The sequence below is a fragment of the Dioscorea cayenensis genome, chromosome 7, assembly GCF_009730915.1.
Source record: "Dioscorea cayenensis subsp. rotundata cultivar TDr96_F1 chromosome 7, TDr96_F1_v2_PseudoChromosome.rev07_lg8_w22 25.fasta, whole genome shotgun sequence".
NCBI lineage: Eukaryota > Viridiplantae > Streptophyta > Magnoliopsida > Dioscoreales > Dioscoreaceae > Dioscorea > Dioscorea cayenensis.
Window position 1 is genome coordinate 8206740 of NC_052477.1, and position 7596 is coordinate 8214335.

A 7596-nucleotide genomic window follows, 5' to 3' on the forward strand; every position below is an offset into this window, starting at 1 on the left:
CAAAACTAAATTCACCGGGTAGTAGCTTTATACACCCTAGAGATAGCCTTTTCCCCCGGTAGGTCATCAAATGTACATTTGTGATGCCCAAAATTTAACTACTCAACAGTGGCTTTCACTCATCTAAGGTGATAGCTCTTTCTACCATCTTTTTCACAAAACAAAACTTTACAAGATCATTAGTAGGGCATTCATAAAAAGGAATCCGACTTTCCTTTTTTTTTTCACGCAAGTCATGTTGAACCAAAATTAGGGTTGGTGACAAGAGTTTTAGGTTAAGGAAATAAAAGCAAGTTGTAATTTCACTACAATGGTTACGAACACGCACTTGTTCCCCTAAGTTTAAAAATCACCAAATAACCAATTATAGATCATCATAAACAAAGCACTCATCATCCGTAAGCATGCAACCTCCCCCACACTTGAAAATTATATTGCCCTCAATGTAAATAAACAATGCAATGAAATGAGGTGAATGGAAAAGGGAAAGGATTAAGCGACTGCCTTGAATGGAGAGAGGAGTGGTGTCGCTAACATGTGTTATCCCCCGAAAGTCAAACACGGAGAGTGATGGTGCCGCTCTCACGTGATGCTAACTCCAAGCAACCACACAAGTCCTAAGATACACATTGGGACACAAGGGAAGCATACATCAGTAGTAAAATGAAAATGTAATAACTAGAAAAGTAAACAAACCAAAATATCAGTGCAGCAGGGAACACCCCTTGCTAACTGACTACATAGCACACACAGAAAGAAAAAACAAATAGCAACAATGATAAGAAACAGTAAGACAGAGGGATTGGTTGGGATCGAATGTTGCCACCAAGACCGGAACTATCAAAGGAAAGTGGCAGAGTAAGTGTCTCGATCCCCCACCATGGCCTCTACGGAGCATGTCAAGTAGGTCGAGACAGAGTAGGTAGGTTTCAACGATACCCGCACTTCCCCCAAATGTCATGAATGAGCACCACGTGCCTCTATAGCCACCGGAAACCCGGTAAATGGAATAGCGATGATCAGCCCTGGCGGTGCGGGTGGCTATGACCGCGGGAGAAGAAGATGTGTATTGAGGTGGTTTCGTGAGAAGAAGTAGAAGTGGGAGAGGTCATGTTCCAGAGGGGTGATCACCCATAGTGCGATATGGCACGGTCCATCTGACAATACAAGCTTATAAACCAATCTCATCAACGAGTGCTTTGAGAGGGTCAGTAAAGCACACCCCTACTACAGCACAATCTTGTCGGTCCCTTGAAGAGCACCCATGTGGCGGACTAGCTGGGTGATATATGGACCGACAAAGAATGCATGTACACACGGAGATGTCCCCTTGGTGGAAAATGGATACGGTGACCTCATACCCCAAATTCAGATGAAACTTGTCAACCATGCTCAGCAGAAAGTCAAAATCCTGTAAATTGACAACACTAGTGTTGTCATCGCGACCTGTAAGAGTCTGACTGAGCATGAAATGAATATAACATAGGCCGGGAATGGAGTGCAGTGGCCTTGGTGTGACGGAGATTATAAGTCAGAGAGGAGCTTAACCATCGCCAAGCGTCACGAAAGGATTCCCCTGTCGGCCTGGAAGTAAGCAAGGCATCGTAGGTAAAGGTGCGTGTAAACTCAGCATCATACAAGCATACTATGTAACGCGCTGAAGACATGAAACTGAATGTAATCTACGCGGTGAAACATGATAGTACCACATGACAACTCAAAAGTGGACAACACCTCAAGCGCCAACTACTCATAGGTATTGTCATTGATCTGAAACAACTATCACTAGGCCCCAGCACTCAGTAACTACTGTACCTCAACCTCATGCCCTATCTCACGTAAGACCTCCCAATCTATTTTTCTCGATTCACCAAAACGTCGACGAGAGAGATGAGCATATTGCTCAATATGAGGCTGGGAATGGAATGTAGGTTCGTACTCTGCTCAAGATGATGAGGCATTGGTCCTAGGCCTCATAGAAGGCCAGCCTATAATGTTCTTCCTCAGCATTATTTGAAAAGAAAAAGTTAAACAAGTCAGTACCAAATACAAAAATTCAAACCAAACACGGTCGTGCTAGGAGCACAGCGACCGTATCAATGTGAGAGCCAAAATTGGGCAAAAGAAGGATCAGCGGAGACATGATCATGTTAGTTGTGATCATCATCCCAAAAATGAATACAATGCTTGCCCACCAAGGATTTAAACAACCATGCTACTGAGAATGCAACACAATTCATACACGACCTCATGGGCCACAAATCGCACACCCAAACATTGCCATCATGAGATACGCAAAATAAAATGACGGGCACTTACCAAATTCGAAAGGATGATGAAGAGAAGAGAAGCAATCAATGAGGAAAAACTTCAATGGAGGCTACAATGAAGGCACCATCCTAAATAGGCCAAATGGGAAGAAGAAGAGTGTGGTGTTTCAAAAGAGAAGGGGTGCAGTGAAAGGTCGCAGCTACTGGCATTAGGGTTTTTAAAATGAAATGTCGGAACCGAATGGTCACGCCCTCGTACGCCTGCGACACATGTGTGTTAGATTGCGAGTTTAGGGCAAAGAGAACTAGGGGTGACACAATTGTGTCACTGAGTGTACTAACCCCACTGAAAATATCAGAAGAATAACAAAATTCAAATCATAATGGACACGATCATGCAAGTAGCATAGAGAATGTGTCTCTCCCTGACGTGATCGTGTCAAGCTCGTGTCCATCCTGGAAAATTTCAAAATGTACAGCCAGTGAAAATCAGTGGCACTCGCACAGGCATGTCCCTCCGGTGTCATGCCTGAAATTTTCCAAAACCGAGGCTCTTCCTCCACAAATGAACATCAAGGTACACGGCCAGTCATAAAACAGTATCAGTAAGAATGTCGAATTGAAGGAATATCGAAGAAAGGGAAATCACAAGAGAGTGCGGATGAGATATGGCAAGGAAAACAACGATCCAAAAAAAATGAAAAACAAAAAATGATTAAACAACTACCAAAACAAACAACTTGGGTTACCTCCTAAGAAGCACTTATTTAACCTCACCAAATGTCTAGTTATCGGAATGATTAGAAATGTGTGGTCTTGGGGGTAAAATAAGTGGCTTCTTCTTCCTATGTGTTACTTTGTTCCACCACTTCAGTACTTTGGAGATCCACTTCCTTGGTGGTTCTGTATCCTCGGTGGCCACCAAGTCCAAACTTTACCCTTCCTCTATTGCGCCCTCAAGTCCATCATCATCCAAAGGGTATCCTCCAACATATCTGCAAGTTCATCTTTCATGAATGTCTCTTACATAAAGTTAGAAACAATCTCATCAACAACATCAACACAATAACAAGTATCATCGAAGTCCATTGTGTGTCTCATGAAGTCACAAAGTCTGAATGTAGTTTTTTCATCACCAACTCAAAGTGTCATTCGGTCATCTTTGACATCAATAAGGGCCTTGGAGGTTACTAAGAATGGTCGTCCCAGTATTAACGGCACTTCAACCTTGTCATCAATATCCAAGATGATGAAATCCACTTGAAATATAAACTTGTCCACTTTAACCAAAACATCTTCAATTATGCCCCTTGGTCGTCTGGTGGATCGGTATGCTAGTTGTAAAGACATGTTTGTGTGTTTTGGCTCCTTGAGTCCCAAATTTTGGAAAATTCTGTACGACATTAGGTTAATACTTGCTCCAAGGTCGGCAAGAGCCTTCTCATCAACCAAACACCCAATTGTCCAAGGAACAATGAACCCCCTGGATCTTTCTTCTTCTTGGGGAGTTGTTACATAGTAAAGCAAAATACTCCTCACTGAGTGTCACATTAGACACATCCTCCAACTTCCTTTTGCTGTTAAGAAGTTCCTTCAGAAATTTGGCATATCTTGGCATTTGAGCAAGGGCTTCTACAAATGGAACATTAATGTGCAAAGTTTTAAACATGTCGAGGAACTTTTTATACTATTCATCATGTTGGTCTTTCCTTGCCTTGGCAAAGAATGGAAAAATCTACTGATACACTAGAATTGATGTTTTATCCCTGGTGGTGTTGTCCATGTCATTGGTAACAATGGATTCAACAACTTCCAGTTTAGGCCCCTTCCAACTTCTTAAAGTCACACCCTTCAAGGATTCCTTTGGGTTAGCCATAGTGTTGCTCTGGAGGGTTCCTAGTAGTCTCTCTTCTAGAAGCTTGCATATTTGAGATACTTGATGTTCTAAGTTCCTCACAGTTGCATTGGTGTTTCTGATCATCTCCTCATGACTGGTGAATCGAGTCTCAGTACTCTTGATGAATTGGGTCATTAAACTGGTGAGATCATTGGAAGACTCTGAAGAGGATAAAGGTTGAGATTGTTGTACAATGTGAGGTGGAGGCTTGTATTTGCTACTACTGTGTCAACTGTCCCTGTCCGGGCTGACTCCAAGAGAAATTTGGATGATTCCTCCATCCAGCATTTTATGTGTTGCTATATGGATTGTTTAGATAATGACAGTTCTGCCCAAGGAAATCCATTTGCTCAATTTGTTCAGCACTTGCATCAATAGAAGTGGAAAAACTTGGATTACAAGAGTGGCCAGAATTATCATGAATTGGTCCTAAACTTGAAAAAGTAGGTTTCATGTTGTCTAATCTCTTGGTTATTGCTTCAACCTGTGCTGGAAGGATGGTGAGGACATCCACTTGATAAATACCGGCGAACTTCACCTGTTTGTTCCTCTCCGAACTCCATTGATGCTCGTTGTTTGCCATCTCTTCAATCATTTTTGTGGATCATTCGGTTGCTTGTTACACAATGAACCTCTGGCGGCCGTATTAAACATTTGTTTAGTGGAAAGTATCCAATCCATTATAGAAGATCTGAATTTGAATCCATTCAACAATTCCGTGATGTGGACATTTCATTAACATCTCCTTATACCTTTCCCATGTATCGTACAATGATTCAGACTCCAATTGGTGGAAAGAGGAGATATCACTTTTGAGTTTGGTGATCTTTGTAGGGGGGAAATATCGAGCAACAAATGCCTCAGAAGTTTACTTCCATGTTGTGAGAGACCCAGGCAGCAAGAAATTTAGCCAATGCTTGGCTGTTCCTCGTAATGTGAATGGAAAGAATCTCAGACGAACTGCCTCCACAGAAACATTGCTTGCCTTATATGTGCCACAGATTTTTAAAAAAATTCTAAGGTGCTTGTATGGGTCTTCATCCTGAATCCATCGAATTGACACATCTATTGCACCAATTGAATGAAATTTGGCTTCAATTCAAAATTGTTTGCTACAATAGGAGGACAAACAATACTCAAACCGACCCCTTCAAGATTTGGTAGTGCAAAATATGAGATACTCTGTGGTTGATTACTGGCTATTTCGTCTTCCTGACCCACTTTAACACTTATCTCAACAGATCCAGTCTAACTTATATTGATCTGATGAATCATTCTTCTGAATGTTCTTTCTACTTCTGGATCAGGATTAGCTAATGGGGTAGATGTGCTACCACAGGTCATGTAATTGTGCCTGCACATACAAAATAAACCAATTTAAGCTCAAAGAAACTAGAAACAAAGCTAAAAATGAAAACAAAATAAAGAGCACGATGGGCAGAGAAATATACACAAGTATACACAATATATACAACTAGAACACCAGGTTATAAGATTTCTTAATAATTGCCAGTCCCCGGTAACGACGCCAAAAACTTGATGTGTTCTCCACAAGTGCACGGGTCACACACAAGTAATATATTGGTACCCCGTAAGGGGTAGGATTGTCAAACCTCAAGAACTGGACTAAAAGTACTCACTTAACACTGATCTCTAGTGAAGAATGAATTGGTGATAGGATTACTTAAAATAAAAGAGAGAATAAAGAAGTAAGGGAAAAGAGAACAGAGGAAGATAAAAAGGCAAATGGATTGAGTGTCAACAAAAAGAGAACAATGCCTGGGATGTTTCCTAAGCACTTAGTGATGCTCACTTTTTCTCAAGGTTTACCAGGTACATTCTTAGGCTATAGTGTGTGCTCAAAAGCAATATTACAACTAAGGCTCTCAATTACATCAAGTTATGCTATTGCCTAGGACAATAACAACTATGAAAATCCACCATCAAGTTTTATCTAACTACGCAAGTCAAGCACATCAAGTATTGCAATACCAAATTTAACACAAGAACCAAAAGAACTCCGTAAATCAAGAAGAGTACAAATGTTTAAATCATACAAAGTGACAATGTTCGCATCCCGAGGCACCATAGCCAGCTAGCCCCTCATGGGTGGGTACAACATGGAGGAGACAACACTAGATCTAAAGAAAGAAGACATGACTCCCTTGTCTTTGAGATTTGCCTCCAATGTCGAGCTCCGTGTGCTAGCACTACTTCTTTTGTGCCTCGACTCGTTCCTTGGTGCCTTAGAAGATGTGGATAAGTTGATCTTCGCTCTCATCAATGTCTTCCTTGTGGAGAAGAAAATCCTTGAACAAAGATGGAAAGGAAACCCTAAAAACTGGAGTTAGAAAGAGGGGATTCGGGCTCGACACGGTCTGTTCATGTGCGTGTCCAGACCGTGTCATGTTGAGGGAAAACTGAGTGAAATGGAATACCTCAATCTGGAAGATTCAGTGGAAGGGACACGGTTATGTCTTGATCGTGCAATGATGTGGCACGAGTGTGTTAGGAGCACCCAGTGCGTGCCACTTATTCTTCTATAAAACTGCCTTTGGCCTAGTTTTTTCAGTGGTATGGACATGATCATGTCCTAACCGTGTCAAGCTTGGAAGCGCCCTTCTACACAGATTTCTTGCTTGATCGACATCAAGCTGAGATATTCAGTGGTCATGACACGAGCGTGTCCAGCCCGTGTCCAGCTTGAGTACTTGAGCACTTTTTGAATATTTACTCGTTTTCTTCCTAATTTCACTCCAAATTACATTGAGCCCCCTATTCTAGCACATATAACAAAAATACCTATAATAGCATTGCTCATGCATAAAAGTAAACTTGAAAATAAGCAAAATGATAGATTTGGGGCATGAAAACATGTATACAAAGTGCACTCATCAATAAACGATTTAGAAATTTGCAGATATAATGATTTGGCGGGAAAAAGATTAGAGTTGAGCTCTTGTATGGTTATATATAGGAGGAATGGAATTGTGACTTTCAGGATTTTGATTCTAGCTGTCTGAATTTATGCCCAAATTCAGAGACTTTACAAATAGAATTTGGAGAAGTTTAAAACTAAAGAATTGCAGAAATCCACCATAGATATCCACCTAAAAGATTTTGAATTTATTTGATTTGTATCATAAGAGATATTCTGCTATTAATAGGTTTATCTCGGATGTTACTGTTGTGCAGGACTTGAAGAGTGAGTGGTAATTTTAATGATTTTTCAATCCAACTTAGCCAATGTGTTAAATATAAGAATTGTTTGTTATAACCTTATCTACTTGATCTTTAAAAATATTTCTACAATTGGATGTGCATTTTGGGAGATATTCATGTTTATCATGACTAGCCTGAAGTTTCAATGTGCTGAAATCAGGTAAGATTCATATTGATGCTATAATTTAAGGTGAGCTAAGAATATTG

The 7596-nt window shown here is 40.7% G+C and overlaps 1 non-coding gene across 1 annotated transcript; it reads left to right on the top strand.

The window, feature by feature from the left end:
- The first annotated feature begins 4880 nt into the window (after positions 1-4880).
- Positions 4881-4987, top strand: LOC120266138. Its single transcript, XR_005537981.1, has one exon. It is a non-coding gene; the product is annotated as a small nucleolar RNA R71 (small nucleolar RNA).
- Positions 4988-7596: the final 2609 nt, after the last annotated feature.